Below are 21,304 nucleotides of genomic sequence, written 5' to 3'. Positions count from 1 at the left end.
TTTTGTGAGTCAGAATGTCCCAAGTCCAGCCTTTCCTGGATCTCTCTCTCTCTTACTGCAGTGTCTGAGAAGATATAAGCTTTGGCTGAAGCTTTTCCACAGATGAGGCCTTTTCTGCCTGCACTGCCCAGTTGTCACATTCACATTTTCTGGAAAAATCCCTGCACCCAAGATTTTTGTCCTGGGAATCTGAGAAGACTCAGAGAAAAAGGAAAACAACTCTTCTCTCATTTGCTTCTCCTGTGTTGTGCTCATGTGGAATGTGTTTGGAGATTGTTTACCCACAGGTGATTGTTCCATTGGATTCTCCTGGGAGTTGTTTTCACTCTTTGGCCAATCAGGGCCAAACTGTGTTGGGATTCTGAAGAGAGTCAGGAGTTTTCATCATTCTCTTTTTAGCATTGTGTAAATATCCTTTCTGTATTGTTTAGTTTAGTATAGCATTCTTTAATACAATATAGTGTCATAAACTAATAAATTAGCCTTCTGAGAACATGGAGTCAGATTCATCATTCCTTCCTGCCACGGGGGTCCCTGCAAATACAATACCCCATGGCCTCACACAGCAGGCTCTCCCTTCAGCACCTTGGCACGATGCTGCTCAGGGCCACAAACAGGAATTTGGAGATTCATTTCCTCCTGTGATAGATTAGTAATGCCATGGTTGACTCTCACAATTAAAAGGCAAATATCCTGTATATATGTCAGGAGCAGTTTTATAGATTTATAGTTGTGTTTTACCCCCCTTGTGTTGTTCTCAGGGGTGCCCTGGGTTTGGGACATTTGGAAGGGTCACTCGTTCCTGTGGCAGCCCCTGAGCTCCAATCAAGGTGTCAGGCAGGGATCTCCAGCACTGGGCAGGGAAGGAGGAGTCCATGGACAGAACTTTGGGAGGGGCCAAAGGGTTAAAAGGTGAAACCTCCATGGTGTGGGTGAGCACATGGTGGGAAAATCCTCTGCTCCTGGTGCTGTAATATTTTCTCTATTCAGTCTTCTGTTGTATTTTTGATTAGGTTTTAATAAACCTTTTAAATTCTTGGAAGTGAGTAGCATTTCTCACATCTGAGAATTCTGCCTCTGTCAAATCATCTTTAACTGGGCCAGTGGTTCCAGCACGGGCACCTCTGCAGCACTTCCATGGGAAACAAATCTCCCGCAATGTCAGATTGGATTGACCTGCTGTTTGAGGAGGTTGTGGAATTTAATTAGCACTCAGAGAAGCACTTGGCAAGCTCAGGATGCAAAAACATGATTGAAGTATCTTTGTTTCCATGCTAGTAAAATCTGCCTGCAAATTAAACAACCACATGGCTTTTCTGGTCAACATTTGCTGGTGGAGAGTGCCAGGGTGGAGGAGGGAGATGCATTGGTGGGGCTGTCAGGCTGGTGCTGTGCCCAAGCCCATGGGCAGGGCATTCAAACCAGGCTCAGGAGCAGCTCAGAGCTGCAGTTTGAGGTGTAGGAATGAAAGAATCCCTTTCCCTGGCTCTCCCAGCCCCTCTCTCCTGACAAATGAGGGCCTTTCATCGTCCTCCAGTGCAGCTCCTGGCAGTGCTGCTGCTTTGGAGGAGAGAGTGAAATAATCAGCTTTGTGCTGGAGATAAGAGACAGCAGCGAGTTGTGGGGGATGTAAATGGGATGGACACACAGCTCTGGCTCTGATTGCCACATGTCCCTGCTGCTTGTCCCAGAGCACAGGCTGTGGCTGCCTGCCATGGCACTGGAGATTTCAGTGGCTTTTCCATCATAAATTTTTCTTTCTTTACCTTTTTTTCCCCTCTTCCCTTTCTGCGAGCAGATGAAACATGCACTTAATTTTCAGGAAAGTGACTGCTGTGGTGGCAGCTGTGGGAAATCAAATGCACAGCAGGCCCCCATAATTCACAATAATTTTGTGTAGCAGTTTCTGATGATGTGATATCAGGTGAAAATTATCCCTGCTACTTTCTCATGTCCCACATCTTTGAACTCCAGCCTTCTTTTCCATTGGCATCCGTGCCTAAGGCTACCAGATTATTGACAGGGGAGAAGCAGTATTATAGATTTAGTTCCTAAATCTTCCTTGTAAACATATTGCTGGGGATGCACACAGGGTGCTGCTGGAGACTCAGCAGCAAAGACCACTGATTTTAGCCCTTTAATCTCCACTGTTTTTATTTACACAGACTCTTTTGCTAAGAAGCATCCATTTTGATCAATTATATTTGCCCTCAAATGGGTTAGTTACTTGTGACGAGATAAAAATGTTAATGATATCCCCAAGTCACAGGATTTTATTTTAAATGGAAATCTAACGTAGCATATCATGTTTTATTATTGCTCTAAGTTCAGTTATTAGTATCTGAGGGTATCCTTCCTTCCCTGTCTCCATTCTGGGGATGCAGCTGGGCTTGGCTTAGGACACAGGAATGGATGAACCCAGCTCCAGCTGAATTCATCACTTGGCACAGGTGGGGCAGCCCCTCCTTCTAAAATATTCTGGGAATTGCACTTGGAAAAATGGGCCCAGGATGCTGACGCCACATCAGCCAGGGCACACTTGGAGGACATGAGACCCAAAGCTCCACAGCTCCTGCCCAGGAAGGGGAAGCCTCCAGGAGTCCCTTGGCCCATGAGGGGCTTTGGAGCATGTTGTGATGAGAGCAGAAAAGCCTCAAAGCCCTAAAGGGGCCCCAAAAGCCTCTGAGGGGCCCTAAGAGGCCCAATGGATTGTGCAGAGGTGCATTTTCTTGAGATCACATCAAAGGGTCACCTGCCTTCTGCTGGCAGGATAGCAGGACTCTGGGACCAGTGTGGGCTGTAGCATCAAATTCCTGAGAGAGGTGGGCTCGAGAAGGGAGGGACCATGGGACAGTAGTTACAGAAGATATTGGTGAAGGGTGAAACCTATTGCAATCATGTTGAGTTTTATCTTTTTTGTCAAGATCAGGATTAAATGTGTGAGATAGTATTTCTTGTTGGGACTCAGATGTTTTTCAGTTCTTATCCATGTCACAGTCTCACAAACCCTGAGTTCTACATCACTTCACTCTAACAAGCTAAAAATGGAGCCCTCTCTCTACAAGGCCCTTTAAAGATAAACTGTCCAATTAAGAAATGACACTGAAATTATTTTTACTTATGACCCAATAACCAACCACCCATGGCCCACAGTGGGGACTTTTTTATCCAATTACATAAAACCACCAAACCCATTGAGAAGAAGGTGAAGAAGAAGGAGAAGAAGGACCAGCCTCCACCCTAAAACCTCCATCTTGCTTTATATATATTACTATATATATATAGTAATATATATAGTTATATATATTATATATAATTTACTATATAATACATTGTTATATATATTATATATAACTTAATAGTTATATATATATAGTTATGTATATTATATATAACTTAAACTCTAAGTTTTCACCCTGTGATATCACACATTTCTATTCAAAACTCCACACCCACAATCCCACTGCTATCGATCAATTTTGGAAGCCTTCTCCACAGCCTCAGGTCAAATGCAGTGTAACCTTGGGGGTCAGATCCTCTCAGCACAGAAGGTCTAAAATTCTCAAGAACCAGGGTTCCAACACAATCTGAGATATCATTTCCACTGCCAGGTATCAAATGGGGCTGTTACGGCTTGGTTGGAGAGAATGTTTAAATATTGATGATGATTCTGCTCAGCAGAGCATTGCATCTACTGAGAGGACCCTGTGAATCTGGAATATTTAATGCAATCAGCTGGAATGTAATGCACAATATGTACAGCCTGGTTCAGCCTGTGCATTCAATCACTGCTCTCACAAGGATATTACCTGCAATAATGCTGTGCCAAGCCTAAAGTGGGGAACAAAAACTCTTTCTCAAGGGAACAGCAACAGGAGTTCCTTCTATGATTCTGGTTCCCTTGCAGACATATCCTCAGAAATAAAGTTGTCCTAAATAGTACAGACCTAATTTGCAAATAAAAGCACTAAATACTATTTATCTGTGGTTACTGGTTTAGTTACTGTTGGGAAGACATTGTATATATTATTTTAGGAATTAATAAAAAAAGTTACTTATTTGGGGACACACAGGAATTCTCCTTTTACAATTAATTCAGAATATCAGTCAAAGATTGTCCCATTAATATTCTTTCCCCCTGCTTTCTCTTGGAAGTTCCCTTCCTACCAGAATCTTCCAACAACTCTGGAAGACCACATAATGCTATAATGAGCAAAGCTAATAGTGAGCAAAAATAGGTCAAATTAGAGAAAATAGTTAGTTTGAAGTTTTAAGCTGAAGATCAACAATTGATGGATTCAAGAAAGAGACACCACCAGTGCATCACCAACCTGTTACTTGGAAAGAGAGGTGTGCTCCTGTCTTGGTTTGAACAGCCAGGTGTCTGCTAAGGAAGGCAGGAGCTTCCCTTGAAATGGAAAATGTAAACCCCCTCCCTCTGAATTATTATAATTTTGAAATTAAGGGGCTCTCAGGCAAAGATATGGGACTGGGAATAACAGTTCTTTACTAGAAAAAATAAAAATTCAGATGCAATAGTACAAAAAACCCCCAAACCACAGCCGGAGTGAGAGCAGTCCCTGCCCCCTGTGTGTCAGGGCGGTGTCCCAGCCCCATCCCAGGGGGGCTCAGCCCTCCTGCAGTGCCAGCTGTGGCTCTGCTGCAGCAGGGACCCTGCACAAGGGGGGAGTTTTCCTCTGCAGCTCCAGGGCTGCTGCAGATGGGCCTGGGCTCCCTCTGGCCATGCAGGGCAGCAGAAAGCTGCTCCTCTGGCAGTGCAGGGGGCAAAGGCTGCTGTGCTGTGCCAGGCTCAGATTGGATCCAGGCAGGAATGCTTGGCTCCTCCCCTGGGCGGAGCATCTCCCCATGGGATGCTGGCATTGGATCAGCCCTGCAGGGACACTCAGTGGCCATGGACAGCAGAGATCTGCTGGAGGGAGGGTTGGCTGTGGGAGAGATAAAGAAAAAACTGCCCCAAGGACAGCAGAGAACTGCCCCAGCTCTGACAGATGGGGATAGAACACACACAGCCCCATTTCCAACCTGAGACACTCCTGCAGTGGCAGGGTTCTAACAGCTGATGTATCCTGTTAGTGGAGACACAGACAATAAGGAGAATGAGATGAAGTTCAGCCAGAACTGATAAAATGAACACAACCTGAACAGACAAACCTGTGAGGTTGTGGCTTGTGAGTGGCAATAGACACAGTTCCAGTGGTAAGACTCAGCTCTTCCCATGGATTCTGGCTCCTGGTTAGTTGACGTGTTGGGGCTGGGTTGGACTAGATGATCTTGAAGGTCTCTTCCAACCCGGTGATTCTGTGAATTCTGTGAATGGGCTTGGAGAGAAATGCAGGGGACACCAGTAGGGAATCTTTTTCTACTAACAAAAAAAATCCTCCTCAAACCTACAGCAGGGGACAAGGAGGACTTAATGGCTGAGTAACAACCCTCACTCCTTCCCCATTCCATGAATTCTGAGTGTGTGACCCAGATCCTGTTTTTACTTCAGACACTATTGAGTGATAAGGACCAGGTTAGGGAGGCAGAAGCCCATACTACTGTAATGGAAACTTGCAGAGTTTTCACCACAGAGCTACACCAGCTGCATTTTCACTTCCACTGGTGCTGCTGAACCTGGGAAGAAGCACAACCAAGCAGAGAACTACAGTGGTGTCATGCTGGAAATAAAGCCTGTTGAATAATCCTGAGTGTACCTGTATTTAAGTGCCACAGCCCTAATTCCTTCCAAGCAGGCAGCCACTATAAACACAGCTCAGCACTGACTCATCACATCAGCTCCTTGTAGCAGGCAAAGACACTAAATGAAAGTGAAAATCCATTAGTTTTTTATTTCTTCTAAGAGCATGGCATTGTGTCAGAATTCAGGACATCCCTGTGGCTGTCCTGGATGGCTCAAACCCCTGTCAGGGGGCTCAGAGACCCTGACACAGAGCCTAAGAGCTCTGTGACTTTGATTATGACCCTGTGACTTTGATTATGCAAAAAAATATCAACCTTATATGAGGATCTGCAAGCCACAAAAGTCTAAGTAGAATAATAATTAGTTTGTCACGGGGTGAAAAATAAGTTTTTTTGGGTTTTTAGAATGGGGGTTTGGGAGGCAATCTGAATGGAGGAATCTGGGCATATCCAGTCTTTTTCCTTCTTCTTAGCCCCCATGTTCTGCTGTGATGGTGGCACTTTTAGATTGGTTTAGAGTAGAAGCTCACTGTCTAACACAGGTGATAGGTATTGGGAAGTTATGGTAAACACTGTACACGTAGCTTTTAATATAAAAAGATAACACCACCCTGGGGGCAGGCAGACTGCCTGGAACTGTCCTGCTGGATGGAACCTGGCAGGCCAGAGAAAGAATTTTATAAATAAGAAACAATAAACAACCTTGAGATTGAGCAGTGAAGAGCTGTGACTCCTTCTTCGATTTCTGGGCTGGGAAAAGAGACTTTCTAACACATCTCAGGGTCACTGTGACCAGCAGAAACCTCGAGAGCATTGGGCACACAGTGGTGTATAAGCAGCCTCTGGACTGCACCTGGTCTCTACAGGAAGGCTTTTGAAGAGCTGAGACAGTGTGTTCCTCCAGAGCTAAATGCAAATAGCAGCAGTGCATCTCCAGTGCAGGAGGAAATTGAGTTCACAGGGAGGTGAAGCTGCTCCGCCACCAACCACTGATCCTCAGCCCCTTTTCCAGGGATGCTGAAAGTAATCCCTCACATTCCCAGGCAAAAAAAACCATGAAAAACAGCAAATTACTTGATCATCCTTACACTGATCTGAGCCCTGCATCTGTGAGCAGCTGAACCCAGCTCTGTTGTACAGGTGCCTGTGACAGCCATCCCAAGGGCAGGGGAGCTTGCAGAAAGCTGCTTCACTGTCTGAGACAAAACACCCTCCCCCTTTCATCAGCAAACTCCAAGTTCAGAGCACTGGGGCTGGGGATGTGTCCTGCCCACACCTGGGGGTGTGCTGGGAAAGGCAGGATCAGGTGGAGCTTTGTTTTCTTTCAGGCAAAATTAAAAGAGCTGCATTTCTACATTTGGGAGGAAGAAGCTCTAGGATAAAAAAAAAAAAGGCAAATAATCCAGAAGTGGGGGGGAGGGCCGAATATAAAAGGCTCTGTTTTTAATCAGGAAAAGCAATTTAGTTGCAGTTTTCTGCATAATTCTGCTGAAGAAATAAATTATGCAGAAGAATGTGCTTTTCTCCTGAGGCTAAAAAAAGAACAAGTGGGGCTCAGGGAAATGCCTGGGACTTACATGTGTTTGCTATTTAGCTGTGGTGTTTTTTGACAATTCCTTGTAGGTTGAATGGTTTATCCTGTAAGCTCCAGCTCTGAAATGGACTCCTGACAGGCGTGCAGCAGCACTGCCCTCTCATATGGGAGAAATTAGTTTCCTGTGGCATGGCAGCATCTGGGAAAAGCCTTTTCTGGTTTTTTGGGGGATGTTGGAGCCTCTCACATCCATGGTGGGGCAGCTCTGCCCTGTGGGGCTGAGCCTCCTCCCTCCCTGACATGCTCACCTGCGTGGATGTGAATGGAAACCCTGTCCAAAATAGATTGTAATTGGTAACCCTATCCAAAATAGATTCTGATGAAGTCAAGGTTGGCTTTTCTATTGCTATGCTAGAGGAAAAAAAAATGCTGCAGCTTTTATTTCTTGGATGTTTTGTGCAGCAGTTTCCAAACTCATGACATGAGTTTATTTCCTGAAAAGAAGAAAAATGCAGGCACAGAATACTGAAGTTCTGGGTTCCTTAACAGGAGAAATGTAAATTTTAAAATTACTTATTTTCCACTGAAAGTCTGGTAAATGCTTAGGTTTGGGACTTCGGAGCTCAAAGCACTTAGATATATTGGAAAGCTTTTATTCAAAGCTTTAAAATATTAATTTAGAAATCCTTCAGTGCAAGATCCTCACAAATACCCTATCAAAGGTATGCTGATTTTTTTGGTTTAGTTGATTAAACACGAGTACAAAACTTGTACATACAGTGGGTTTTGCAGGGGAGAAGTACAAATTGAGAGGCAAAATACAGAATTTATCCCTCATACTTTGGGTTTTCCTGTAAAGATCCAGCTTCAGATAATTACTGAGTCTGTTCTGCTCATCTCCAGTGGTGTTTAGAAACTGGGACTACCATTTGTGAGGTTTTTAGCAGGGGGCTCTGAAGTGGCTTGGGAGATGAAGAGCTACTGAGGAGAAGCTGGCACAAAGGGGGACATGTGTCCTCTGCAGTGGTACCAGAGCCCCAGACACAGCTCCAGGGCAGGAATGGCATAGGGGAAGAAACTCCCGACAGAGAATCCAGGTTCTGCTCAGCCAGACACCCCTGTGCCACATTCACATTCTCTGAAAAATCCCTTCACCCAGGATTTTTCTCCTGGGAAGCTGAGAAGCCTCAGAGAAAAGGAAAACAATTCTTCTCTCATCTGCTTCTCCTGTGTTGTGCTCATGTGGAATGTGTTTGGAGATTGTTTACCCACAGGTGATTGTTCCATTGCATTCTGCTGGGAGTTGTTTTCACTCTTTGGCCAATCAGGGCCAAGCTGTGTCAGGACTCTGGAGAGAGTCAGGAGTTTTCATTATTATCTTTTTAGCATTTAGTAAGTATCCTTTCTGTATTCTTTAGTATAGTATAAAGTATAGTATTCTTTAATATAATACAGTATAATAAAGTAATTAGCCTTCTGATAAGATGGAGTCAGATGGATTATTCTCTCCCCTTGTTGGTGGGAAGAGAATTTACATTTACAATAGGCCGGCCTCTCCATTTCTGGGGGGATGTATTGGTACCCCAGAACAGTCATACTCCAAGGATGTGCAATGCTGCCAAGGTAATTGGAATTTCTAACATGCAGATTCCTTAAGCCACAGGTGCCACGGAAGCTCCTAAACATCATTTTATGTTTGTGGCTATACCTGATGATGTTTTCTGTGGGTCAGGGGCTTATTTAAATGACTCTGTGATTGTGAGAAGATACAGAATTGAACTTAATTCCCTGTTTACTCTGAATTTGATTTGATGATGCTGAACAACTGCTCTATGACGAAGAAGACGTGCATGATTACAGTTCATAGACATCTCACAGCTGGAGAAATAAATATTTTTTTCTTTGTGATATATCTGTGGAAACCACAATGTACAAGCTGCCTTCCTACCATGATGGCTGCAGTTTTAAAAAAGCTGTTTGCTGCAGGGAAATCCCACTGTTTCTAACAGGGATAAGAGCTGTGTTTTCTATAGCAGGAAATGGATAATGACTCTAATTTTTCTTCCTCGTTCTGTAACTGTGTGTAGTGCCTGGTCCTGGAAGATGCATGAAGTGCAACCAGGATGAGTACAGTGCAGTGGGGACTGGCCTCTCCTTGAAATAATGACCTGTTTTGTGAGCATGGTAGTTAAAAATATGAGAGACTGAAACCTCTTCTGTTTAAAACTGGGCCTCTGCTCTGTGAAGGAGAGCTTATGCTCCTGCTCCATATATAAGGAACCCCCCCTCGGCTGGGGGTTGGATTTAGGTGATCCTTAAAGTCCCTTCCAACCCATTCTATTATTCTCTGTTATAGAGTGCATATAAAATCACTGATGGAAAATAATTATTTTTAAAAGGAAAATAAGACAATTCCCTTTTTTTTTTTTTTTTTTTTTTTAATGCAGTGATTTTAAAATGTCAAACCCAATGCTACACATCCAGAGAGTCCCTTCATATTCTGGGGCAAATCATCTGTTTTGCAGGCTCGTGTGCCTTTAGTTCAAGTAATAAACACCACATTTACACATCAGTTACAACATGGAGATGAGTTGTGTGGCAGGTGAACACGCTGAAGGCCTTTGCTCTGTCAGGGCAGTGGGAGCTGAGTGCTGTGCCCATCCTGCAGCCCTGACAGACAGTGGTGCTCAGCAGCAGCATTCCCCAGCTCTCAGAGGCTCTGCTTTGGGACAGCACCTCCAGCCCAGCCCTTTCTGGTGGTGGCTGTGTGCACAGACATGCTTGGTGCTGAATCAGCTCACTTTTAGGGCAATTTTCCCCTTGTCCTTCCCCCATCCCCAGCCAGGCTGATTTGCCTAATGGGAGCTGACAGTAAACCTCAGCCCTGATTGTCAGATTTCTCTGGAAACCTCAAGGGAAAGAGAGGAAGGCAGGCATTTGAGGAGCAAAAATAGCACACATAATGAGCTCCCTTATTTAGCCAAACTGCTTTTTTAATAACCTTGCTTTTCCTTCTCACCCTGGCACAGACAGACACACTGAACAGGTGGCAGCACAACAGTGGGATCTGCTTTGGGGGCTGCCATGGCTAGGGATGGATGGATGGATGGATGGATGGATGGATGGATGGATGGATGGATGGATGGATGCCACTGCTGGCCCCTGGGCTACAGATTGATCCCTCTGTGGGGATACAGCCTGGAAAATCCATTTAAGAACAGTCTAAAAAGTGATCTCTTCCTTCCTTATTTTGTTTAACTCATCTAAATCCTCATCTCCTGCCTGATTCAGGCTGTGTTTAACCTGGTGTCCCTCTGGCACAGGCTCAGGCTGGCACTGAGCTGTGAGCTTTGGGCGACAGGGCCAGTCCAGTGCTGTTTGTGCTTTCTACATGCACACAGAGAAAATGGTTTTCCCCAAGTTGTTGGGGATATTTTCTGAAAATTATATTTTTCATTTTAAAATGATAAATATCACTTTCCATTATATTTTCTGAAAAATCCTCTTGGCCCAGGATTTCTTCTCCTGGGAAGCTGAGAAGCCTCGGAAAAGAATAATTATCTGATAATAATAATTATCTGATTGCCGCTCCTGTGTTTGATGCTTTGGAATATGGCTTGGATATTGTTTACCAACAGGTGCATGTTTGATTGGTTCCATGTGAATTCTTTTAATTTAATGACCAATCACAGTCCTGCTGTTTCAGGCTCTGAGGAGTTACAGGTTTTTATTATTCATTTTTGTTAAGCCTTCTGATGTATCCTTTCTCTTTCTTTAGTATAGTTTTAGAATATATAACATAACATAACATAACATAACATAACATAACATAACATAACATAATATAATATAATATAATATAATATAATATAATATAATATAATATAATATATCAGCTTTCTGAGAACTTGGAATCAGATTCTCATCTCTCACCTCATCCTGGGGACCCTCACAAACACCACACCCAAGGAGACCTGAAAACCATCTTTAAAGCAGGGAAAAAGATGCAGAAAAGCATGCAAAGGAAGTTATTCTTTCTACAGTTATTTTTCTTATATACTCTTTAGAAGTTGGACCAAACAGTCTTTGATTTTGTGCCTGAGATAATCTGTGTATGATGTTATATTCTGTGAAATAGTCTCCTGGGAAAGGGTTGTGGTTTTTAACTGTTCCAGAGGCGTGAGTGACAAGCAAAGAAAATCTTCTTTATTGACTTCCCATAGAAGAATACAACAAAAGATAAGATGGAAAATATGATCAGTGTCATATAGATAGTCAGAAGAGATGATGATGATACCGGATTTGATTTATTTCAGGATATGTCTGTTCTACCTCCTGGTCTTGGGGAGGACAGGACTTTTCCAAATAACCCAGCCCTGGAGGTGATAAGCCGTACTTTTAGCATCACCCCACTATTAAGCAGACTTTTCCTTACTCCTCACTTGCTCTGGAGCCTTATTTTATGGTAGCCAGCTGACAGTGAGATGAATTACAGAGACATGGCGTGTCACCGTGGTATTTTCTGAAAAATCTGCTTTCCCCATGATTTTTCTCCTGAGAAGCTGAGAAGCCTCAGAAAAGAAATGTAAACAATAATTATCTGATTGTTTTGAAATGTAGTCTGGAGATGGTTTACCAAAAAGTGCATCTTTGATTGGTTCCATGTGAATTGTTTTTAAATTAATGGTCAATCACAGTCCAGCTGTGTCAGGACTCTGGTCAGTCACAAGATTTTATTATTCATTCTTGTCTGGCCTTCTGATGTATTCTTTCTCTTCCTTTAGTGTAGTTTTAGAATACAATATAATGTAATATAATGTAATATAATATATTAGCGTTCTGAGAATATGGAGTCAAATTCTCATCTCTCACCTTGTCCTGGGGACCTCACAACACCACAATGTCACATTTTTATAGTGTTTTTTTTTGTTTCGGACCTATAAACTGCTTGAGCTGGACATCACTCTGAGCAGTGGAGACTTGCAGCTTCTTCAGAAGCTTCAAACTAATCCACACAACACAAGTGTTTGGGCTCACACAGGTGCAGCGACTGGCTGCTGAACAGTATTTGTAGTTATTATTTTGGTATTACTTCAAGTCTGTCTAATTTCATTGTCAGTTTTGCTTACAACAAAGAAGAACTAAAAAGGAAGAATAAGCTTGTCTATTAAAAATATCTAAATATTTATTGTCTAATGGGGATAAGAGCTAAATACCTAAATATTTTCAAATGAGACTAATCTTAAAGAAGCAACTTGTGTTTTATTCCTTGGTTGTTCAGCTTCTAAATAACACTGACAACTTTGGCTGTGCATTGAGAGATGAATGATGTCTGAATGTTATCAATTAGATAGGCTGTTAGAGAGCCCCAAATAAATCCCAATCAGTTTTCTGGCTAAGAGCACATTTTGTGTTGCCTCAGAAATTTAAATCCATTTACAGTATATGTCTTATATTTATCCATATTCCAGAAGTGTGCCATCTTTATTTTTTCTTGTGGATTCCTGTTGCTTTCCGGTGCTTTTAGCTGGTGAATTCAATCCCAGATAGATCTTTTGTCTTAGTTTTATCAAATCAGCTCCTTCTGAACCAGGACAGGAGCCCAAGTTTCTGTTCAGGCATGTTTTAGGGTGAGGTGCCCAGCCCAAAACCACTCTGGGATGAAGCCAAAGGCCAGTTTGAAAGTGTTTCTGTGCCTTTATGAGAGAGTGATTTACCAGCCTCACAAGAGCTGTTATTGTTAGTTAGACTCAGTGTGTGTCCACAGGCTGTGGAATTTTCAGGTCTGTGCTGCTTTGTGCTTTGGGAAGTTTTCTTAATCATTCATCAGGCCCAGTTTGGAAATAATATCCAAGATAGTAGAGCAGGACAAGTTTTGCATAACTCTTTTATATCTCCCTTCTTTGCAAATGTTTTTTTTTTTTCAAAACCAGGTTTTCTCATCTCTGTCCTTTTCTGCCTATTCTGCTTCCCTGCTCTGTCCATGTTTTTCCTTCTACTGCACAAGGGAAATGATGAAACAGCTCCTGAGCGACTTCACCAGTCAGGTTCTGCCTTATTTATATCAAAATTAAACTTTTTTCTTGCCATAATATGCAGAAAAGCCACCCCCCATCAGCCACAGGTGAGAAGAGTGCACATTAAATCTTCCCATCATTGTGCACTGCTTTGCCTCCTGCTGCTTTTATTGACAAGCCTTGCAAGTTTGTTAGTGAAAGTGGAAGAATGTAATTCTTATTTGTCTGGCTGGAGTGAAAAGGAAAGTCCTTCTCATCTTCTTAGCTTGGATAGCTCCTCTCATCCTCTTTGCTGTTGTTTCAGTGCTTGTTAAATCCATTACACCCTGGGAGGTGCTCCATTTTAAGGGGTCTGAATGCATTTCTCTTTGCTGATCTGGGAGATATAACCACAACAAATGTCACTCATGCAATTTCCTTTTAAGAGCAGACATTTATCTGTAAGTCACTGTTGTGGCCCAATAAGGATGATTTTACTGCAGAATATAAGGAGGAGAAAAGGCCTCTTTGGGATCTAGAAAATAAACAAATATCAAATTTGATTGTTACCTCCTTTCAGAAGTTGACACAAAGATTGATTGTTAATAAGCATGTGTTCTTCATTTGCATTGCAAAATTTTTAACACAAGCTACAGACAGCCATCAAAATAATCAGTTTGTTATTCTGTGAGTCTTCCTTTTTCCTATTGCCTACCCATGGGAGGAAAGCTGCATTTCTATAAAGGAACAGTGAGAAACTCTGCTGGAGAGCAACAAGATAACAAATTGCAGTAGATATCCTCAGTTCCCTGAGTGGGTGCCGAGTTAATGTCTCACACCAGCTCAGAAATTCAATGGCCAATTTATTCTGCAGTGGAAATATTTTCCCTCGTTTCTTAATTTTTGCTAGCAGTGTATTTACACCCTCACAAAGTGAATTTCAGATGGAAAAGATTATAAAGAAAAGACAGGCTACTAAAGAAAGCCCAGAAGGGTTTGTCCTTGATTTATAGATTTGCTCCAGCCTGAGAAGCTCAGAGCATTCTTCAGTGAGGGCCAGAAGTGATTAGGAAATAATGAACCATGGAGAGGGGTCAGAAGATGTTGGGATTAGATCTTCATGGCTGAACAGGTCATGAACATGAACCAATCTGCATGAAATGCTGCCTCCGTGTCAGCTTCTCAAAACTGTTGATTTATTCCTGTTATCTTTATTTTGCTTGCAAGGACCAAGATATGGGGAATTAAGTAGCCAGAGATAGGTACATTTTCACTTAATGTTTCATTAGCTTCTGTGTGGTTTTTGTTTACTTAAAACCAGTGCAGATGTCTGTTTTTTCCTTGTTCACCTTCTCAGAGATTCATGTTTAAAAGAAGATTCATAAAACATTTTCAAGTGGGGAAAAACTCTTAGGTTAAATTCAAAGTCTCTTTTGATCTCCCTGAGATATAATCATTGACAATGCTCAGTTAGAGGGGAAAGCCATTACATCTACATTAGCCCAAGAAAACAATTTTGCAGCTCTCAAAAGTCTTCAAAAGCTTTGCAAGGAAAAGTACAGAAGATCTCATATTAAAAACTTTGTTTATTTCAATATCTGCGCAGTTGAAAGTTTCTTATTTCAACAGTAATTTTTTCATGAGGATTTCAAGCCATCATGGTTCCCAGTAGCAGTAGCTCTCTCATCCCTGGGATGATATTGGGGTCGAAGTGAGTTCAGCTGATCATCTTCTGCACTCTTCCATGAAAAGATAAGGCTGACCAGCTTGGATTAAAACTGTCTGTGATGAAAATATGGCAATTCTAGCAGTTACCTTGGGGTGGGACTGAAATGTTACATCATTGAAATGTCACTTCAGAAGACACTGTCCAAGTCCTCATTACAGTTCTTTTATTTTTAACTAAGACTAGACAAAGAAGAACTTTTATCCCAATTTTCCATTGGGAACACAGTTATACTGCAGGGCACTTGCTCTTTACTCAGGAAATTTGTACAAGACAGAGCAGTTGTGTCTAGATTGCCCAAATCTCATTGTGGTTGCTCCAAAGCCATCTTCTGGCATTTTAATTTCTGCTGTTATTTTAAGTAATGTCTTATTCTAGCATTCCAAATTCCTTAGACTAGTAGAACTTTGACATTTTTCATCATTTGGTCAGACACCAACTTCTGCTGCAGGATAAACTTACAGAACTGTATATTCATGAGTTATTCATGTGAATTGTTTGAAGATTTTGATGCTGGACAGGCAGACAACATCCTTGTGGATGTACTGGAAGCACTGTGGTTGTGATATTGAGGAGTCAAAATTTATAATTCTTGAAATTATTAATAAAAACAAGTTTTCCTCTCTCCTGTTCTCATCCCAAACCCAGGACTCTCAGAGCTGTCACTGTTTTCTTTGTCCTGCAATACTTCATGGTATTATTTCAGGTGTTATTTCATCCATTCAACTTTACTTTGATCCAGCTACAAAAGGCAGTGCATGTTCTTTCCCAGGTAGAAGTAGTATCCATCTGTTTAAATAAGAAAAGACTATGTCTATTCTTTATTAAAAAAAAATGAAGTGAGAACTTATGGTTTTCTTGTCTTCCACTTGAAAAGTCAAAGTGCTTGATTTCTCAGCCATACCCAGCCGTGCAGATGTGCTTTTCCTCTGCAGTGTGATCATTCAGATGGGCTGAACACAAACTTGGCTCTGCAGTTTGCCATTCCCAGGCTCAGGAGATCCCAGCCAAGTGGATGGAAGGTGCATCTTGATGCTCTATCAGGTGTGCCAGGAGCTATTTGTGTTTGTGCCTCTTGTGGGCAGCTTTTTTCCATCAGATTAAGCTGGGATTCTTTGCAGCTGAGGCCTCTTGGTGCAAGAAGCTATTGCCATTATTTGTCTAATGCTAGCACTGTGGGTTTTAACTCAGAACAGGCTCTCAGTGTTCTTCTCATATGGCTGAAAAATGATCATGAGGTTTTAGGGATTGTTTTTGCTTACCAGACTCCAGCAGTGCTTATGCAGAAGGAATGACTCAGGAGCACTGGTTTTTAGCCAGTGCATGGAACAGGACATTGGGCTGGATACATAAAACTTCCCCTAACTCTTGAGCAAAAATCCATTGCACAGGTTTGAAGGAAACCTATAGGAATTTTAGGTTTGAAGGAAACCTGTCAGAATTTCACCAACCAAAATCTGTTAAATCACAGTGAATTAATATGGGTTATCAGGTTTGTAATGGATCCTCGAAGACATCAAAAGGAGTTTCAGGTATAAGATGCAAATGGGCTAACAAAGAATGAGTTAATAAAGAAAGAAGCCTGTTTGCATAATAATTGTTAGTTTTAAGTCCAGGCCAAAAAGCCCAACAACCTTCTTTATCCTCCAGCTTGCTGAGGCAGATTGATGACTGGATTAAGTTGAAATGATCATTTGGAGTCACGATTTTAATTCCTGTCCTTAGCAGAGAACTTGGGCAGATTTGGGTTGGAATTTGTTTTCTGTGAAATGCTGGGTGGAAATTTGGGATGGAATTTGTTTTCTGTGAAATGCTGGGTGTGTATTTGGATTTAATCTCTGGTGACTGGTGACTGCTGGATGATGGAGCCTCCCCATCCCATGGAGCTGTCTCAGAAGACCTCAAGGGTGTTGGTGGGACCCTTGGTGCCTGTTGGGTCAAACAGGGATTCCAAAATGCCCTAAGGTGCCCTGCCAGGTAGAGCAGAAATGTCATTATTTACTGCTATTTGGTTTACTTCAGTCTCTGATGAGACAAATTAACAACATCACAGCCCCAAATCAGCCATTTTAAATCTTTTTAGACTCCTCTTTCCCCATGGCACAATAGAAGAAATGTCAGTAATTACACAGCAGCTCACCTTCAGCTGCAGAGCTCTGCCTGCCCAGCCAGAGCTGCCAGGCTCCCTCCTCCCTGTTCCCCAGCCAGCTTTCCTTTAGAATCCTTTTAATTGGCTCGTTAGTGTAACCTGAGGCTACCTGTCCTGCTTGGCTGCCTCACTAATGAGGATCAGCTGCCTTTCCTTGGAGCCAGGCAGGCTGGAGAAGGATCTCTGAAACCTGGGCATGTGGATTTCAGGGCTGCTCCTGCCAGTGCCCTGGTAGCCCAGCCTCTCTGGCAGCGCTGTCACTGGTGGCTTGTGCACAGGCAGGCATCTCCTGCACTGCTGGAGGGCATTGCTCCCCTTTCAGACAGGACTCTGTGCCTAAAAACCCATCTGCTGCTAAAACATGCGCATACCCAGAGCATGGGAGTGGATATTGCTGTGTAAAACCAAAGAAAGGCCCTTTGGGAATCCATGGGGTACGAATGCTACTGAGAATAAGTTTCCCTGGACATCACTGAGAACACAAGTAAGTTCAAAAGCAGTAGTGAGTTGGGATTTCCAGCACCAAACCCCACACTGGTCCTGTCAGACTTTGGGACTGTCAAAGACACATTTTATGGAAAATCCTTTCCTTAGGATTTTTCCTTCTGAGAAGCTGGGAGGCCTCAGGAACAAAATGTAAACAATGGTTATCTGCTGCTGTGAAATGCAACAGGTGCATCTGTGATTGGTCTCATGTGGTTGTCTCTAATTAATGGCAAATCACAGCCCAGCTGGCTTGGACAGAGAGTCTTAGCCACAAACCTTTGTTATCATTCCTTTCTATGCTATTCTGAGCTAGCCTCCTGATGAAATCCTTTCTTCTATTCATTTAGTACAGTTTTAATATAATATATATATATCATAAAATAATAGATCAAGCCTTCTGAAACATGGAGTCAAGATTCTCATCTCTTCCCTCATCCTGGGGCCCCTGTGAACACCACATGGGACCTTCTTGGCAAAGCTCTTGCTCTTAGCCTTGTGCACAAAACCCACTCCCAGAGAGAAGTGTGGTGGCACAGGAACCCTGGGGAGGCTGGCCCAGCTGAGCTCAGCCCAGCAAAGTGGGGATGGATAATTAAGTTAGTTTTAAGTCCAGACCAAAAAGCCCAACAACCTTCTTTATCCCCCAAATTGTTGAGACAGATTGATGACTGGATGAAGTTGAAACAGTCATCTATCTGCTTTGGGGACCATGATAGCCCCAGACCTATCCTTTGGACAGTTCCACTGCAATTCTGGCAGCACAAAGGTTTGGTTTGATCAGCCCCATGCAAAATGGCTGTACCAGCTCCTTGGAGTCTTGAGGGTGTGCAGTGAGGAGCTCACTTGATGTGGGCAAAGCCAGGTCTCCAAATCTCTTCTCCCCAACAGCTGCTCTGGAGAACAGCTCTTTTGTTCATCCAAGATCAACAGAGAAGAGGCTGGCAGAGTCCTGGGTGCCGTGTGCCAAACCTGTGGGAAGAATTGGAGCAAGCAGGCTCAGAGCAGTTGTAATGAAACAAATTTTTTTGTTGGAAAAATTTTATCCCATGAACAGCGTTAAACAGTTTGCAGCATTCATTTCTAAAATTTAAAAACATGAAGGGAGAGGTCAAGTGCTTGCTTGGACTAACAGCAAAACCTTTTCAAAGCAGAGTAACAGACAGCAGTTGGAAACAAGTGGGATGATTTCCTTTTGTGCTGGCTGCTGATGGGGAGTGCCCCTGTGCTGCAGCTGGGGCAGGGCTGCAATGGTGGGGCTGTCACAGCAAGGGCAAGTGGCCATGCCAGCGGTGCCTGAAACAGCCGCTGAAACTCCAGTGAGTCCCATCCAGGAAAGGTGAACGTGAACTGAGAGATCAAAGGAAATGGATTTATAGGAAATGGGACTGGAAGAGTTTGGCTTGTTTAGTCTGGCACATCACAGACCAAGAGATGAGCTGATTGCTGTCTAAAAATACCATATGGGAGTACAGAGCAGTGAGAGAGGAATGCATTGCCTAGGAGCAAAACATAGATTAACCATGAATTAATCTAGCCTGGAAACAAGACAGTGTTTAGCCATTAAAGTAAGAAGATTTGGGAACAGAGCAGTGTTAATGCCAGAATACCAGAGACAAAAAGCCTGCCAGTTTAAAGTAAAGATACATCTGGAAGCATGTGAGAAAGAGATGATATTGAATTCATGGTGTCCCTGACACAGGGAACAATTGGCATTTGATTCTATTGATTCAGAAGGTTGAACAATTGTTTTATTAAAATTATATTATATTGCATTAATACTGTTAGGAAAATTAATCCACAAACATCAGAGGTTTATGTCCACAAAGGAGACAGAGGAGTCCTGGAACTTTTTTTGAATAAAGGGAGAGGCCATGAGGCATTCCCCTGGGATCTCTCAAATTTTTGGAGGACACAGCCTCCTTTTTATCCCAATTTCCTGTCCACATTTCCCTTCTCTCTTTCCCCATTGGCTGAGGTACTTGGGAGGTACAGACTTCCCAGAACACCTGATGCCAAAGATTTCCCTCTAATGTAAACCCCTCCCTTTTAATTTTTAATTCTTACAGAATTTAGGCGTTTTTCTTCCCCATTGTTTATTCCATCTTTCAATGTCTAATTTCATTTATCAGCAAACCTAAAGCTGATTTGTAAAAGCAAATTTCTTTTTCCATTCATCAATCAGTGGAATCCTTCCCATTGTTTCTTTTATCTTCCAGTGCTGGTTTTATCTACCAGCAGACGCCCAGCTTGTTTGGAAAGACAAATCTGCTATTCCTCTATAATACTATATTAATTTATACTATAATACTATATTAAATTAATCATACAATATAGTATATACTATTCTATTATTAGTATATACTATAGTATATACTAATATATACTATATATATATATTATGTACTACTAATAATATATTATATACTAATTAATAATATATTATATTACATATTAAATAAATACTCAAGAATATTATAGAAAAACCTGTGACTGTCTGAGACAGCCAGGACACAGTTTTGACCCAACTGGCCAAGGAAACAAAACAATCCTCAGCAGAATCCAACGGACAAATCTCTTCAGGTAAACAATCCCCATAACACATTCCACATGTGCAAAAACAAGAGGAGCAGAGAGTAGAGATAAGAATTGTTTTCTCTTCTTCTCTCCGTGCTTCTCCAGGAGAAACCCTGGGAGAGAGAATGATGTCCCTCTCTGTTCAGAGAATGTGAATGCCACAAGACGATGGGATGTCTCTGTTGTCATGACCTGGGGCTCAGTGTCCCATCCAGTCCCTGTGTTTCACCATCCCTGAGGAAATGTGCACTGTCTGAAGGGCTGCTCCTCTTCAGATGCCTTCTGGTTAATTCTCGGGTATTTGGTTGTTAATTGCTGCCCTGAGATGTGCAGGATGTCTCTGTTTTGACCCGTGCAACTGAAGATTGAATCAGAGCTCTTCACTTTTTGGTCCTGAAGTTGTTTATTAATTCTTATCTATAAAATTTTTCTTTCTACCCAGCCGAGATCTGGTCAGCAGGACAGCCACATGTTGTCTTTTATACTACAAACTACGTATAACGTATTTACACTTAATTTCCAATACCCATCACCTATGTTAGACAGTGAACTTCTACTCTAAACCAATCCCAAAGTGCCAACATCACTGAAGAAAATGGAGAACAAGAAGAAGAAGAAGAAGCAAGGCTAGACATGCCTAGATTCCTCCATCTTGTCCCCACAACGCCCATAACGAAAATCCTAAAATCTACATTTTCCCCCTGTGATAATTTTATTATTATATCATTTAAACATGTGTGACTTTCAGGTCCTCACACAAAGCTGGTAACTTGCTCCAGGGATCATAATCAAATCCCCAGGTGTTCTGGGCTGTGTGCCAGGGTCTCCGAGCCCCCCAACGGGGTCCTCAGCAACTCTGGACACCCGGAGGGATGCACTGAGTCCCAACAGATAATCACTGACCTGTGGCCATATCCTTCTTTGAACCAGAAGGCAAAGAGGGTTTGTAAAGAAAGCAAGTTTTTCCAAAGCCTTGATGTGCCTGTGTTATAAATGGGAAATTCCTAGAAAGGGCCAGAATTCAGGGAGGTGCAGAGTCACTGGATGTTTCAATGCAGAAGTAATCTACTTAACAAAAAGTCTTGTAGGGGGTATAAATTCCAATGCTCAAGTGTATAGGTGAACCTATGCTAAAT

This window comes from Ammospiza caudacuta, chromosome 20, assembly GCF_027887145.1.
Source record: "Ammospiza caudacuta isolate bAmmCau1 chromosome 20, bAmmCau1.pri, whole genome shotgun sequence".
NCBI lineage: Eukaryota > Metazoa > Chordata > Aves > Passeriformes > Passerellidae > Ammospiza > Ammospiza caudacuta.
Note: the sequence above shows the minus strand (reverse complement) of the source record.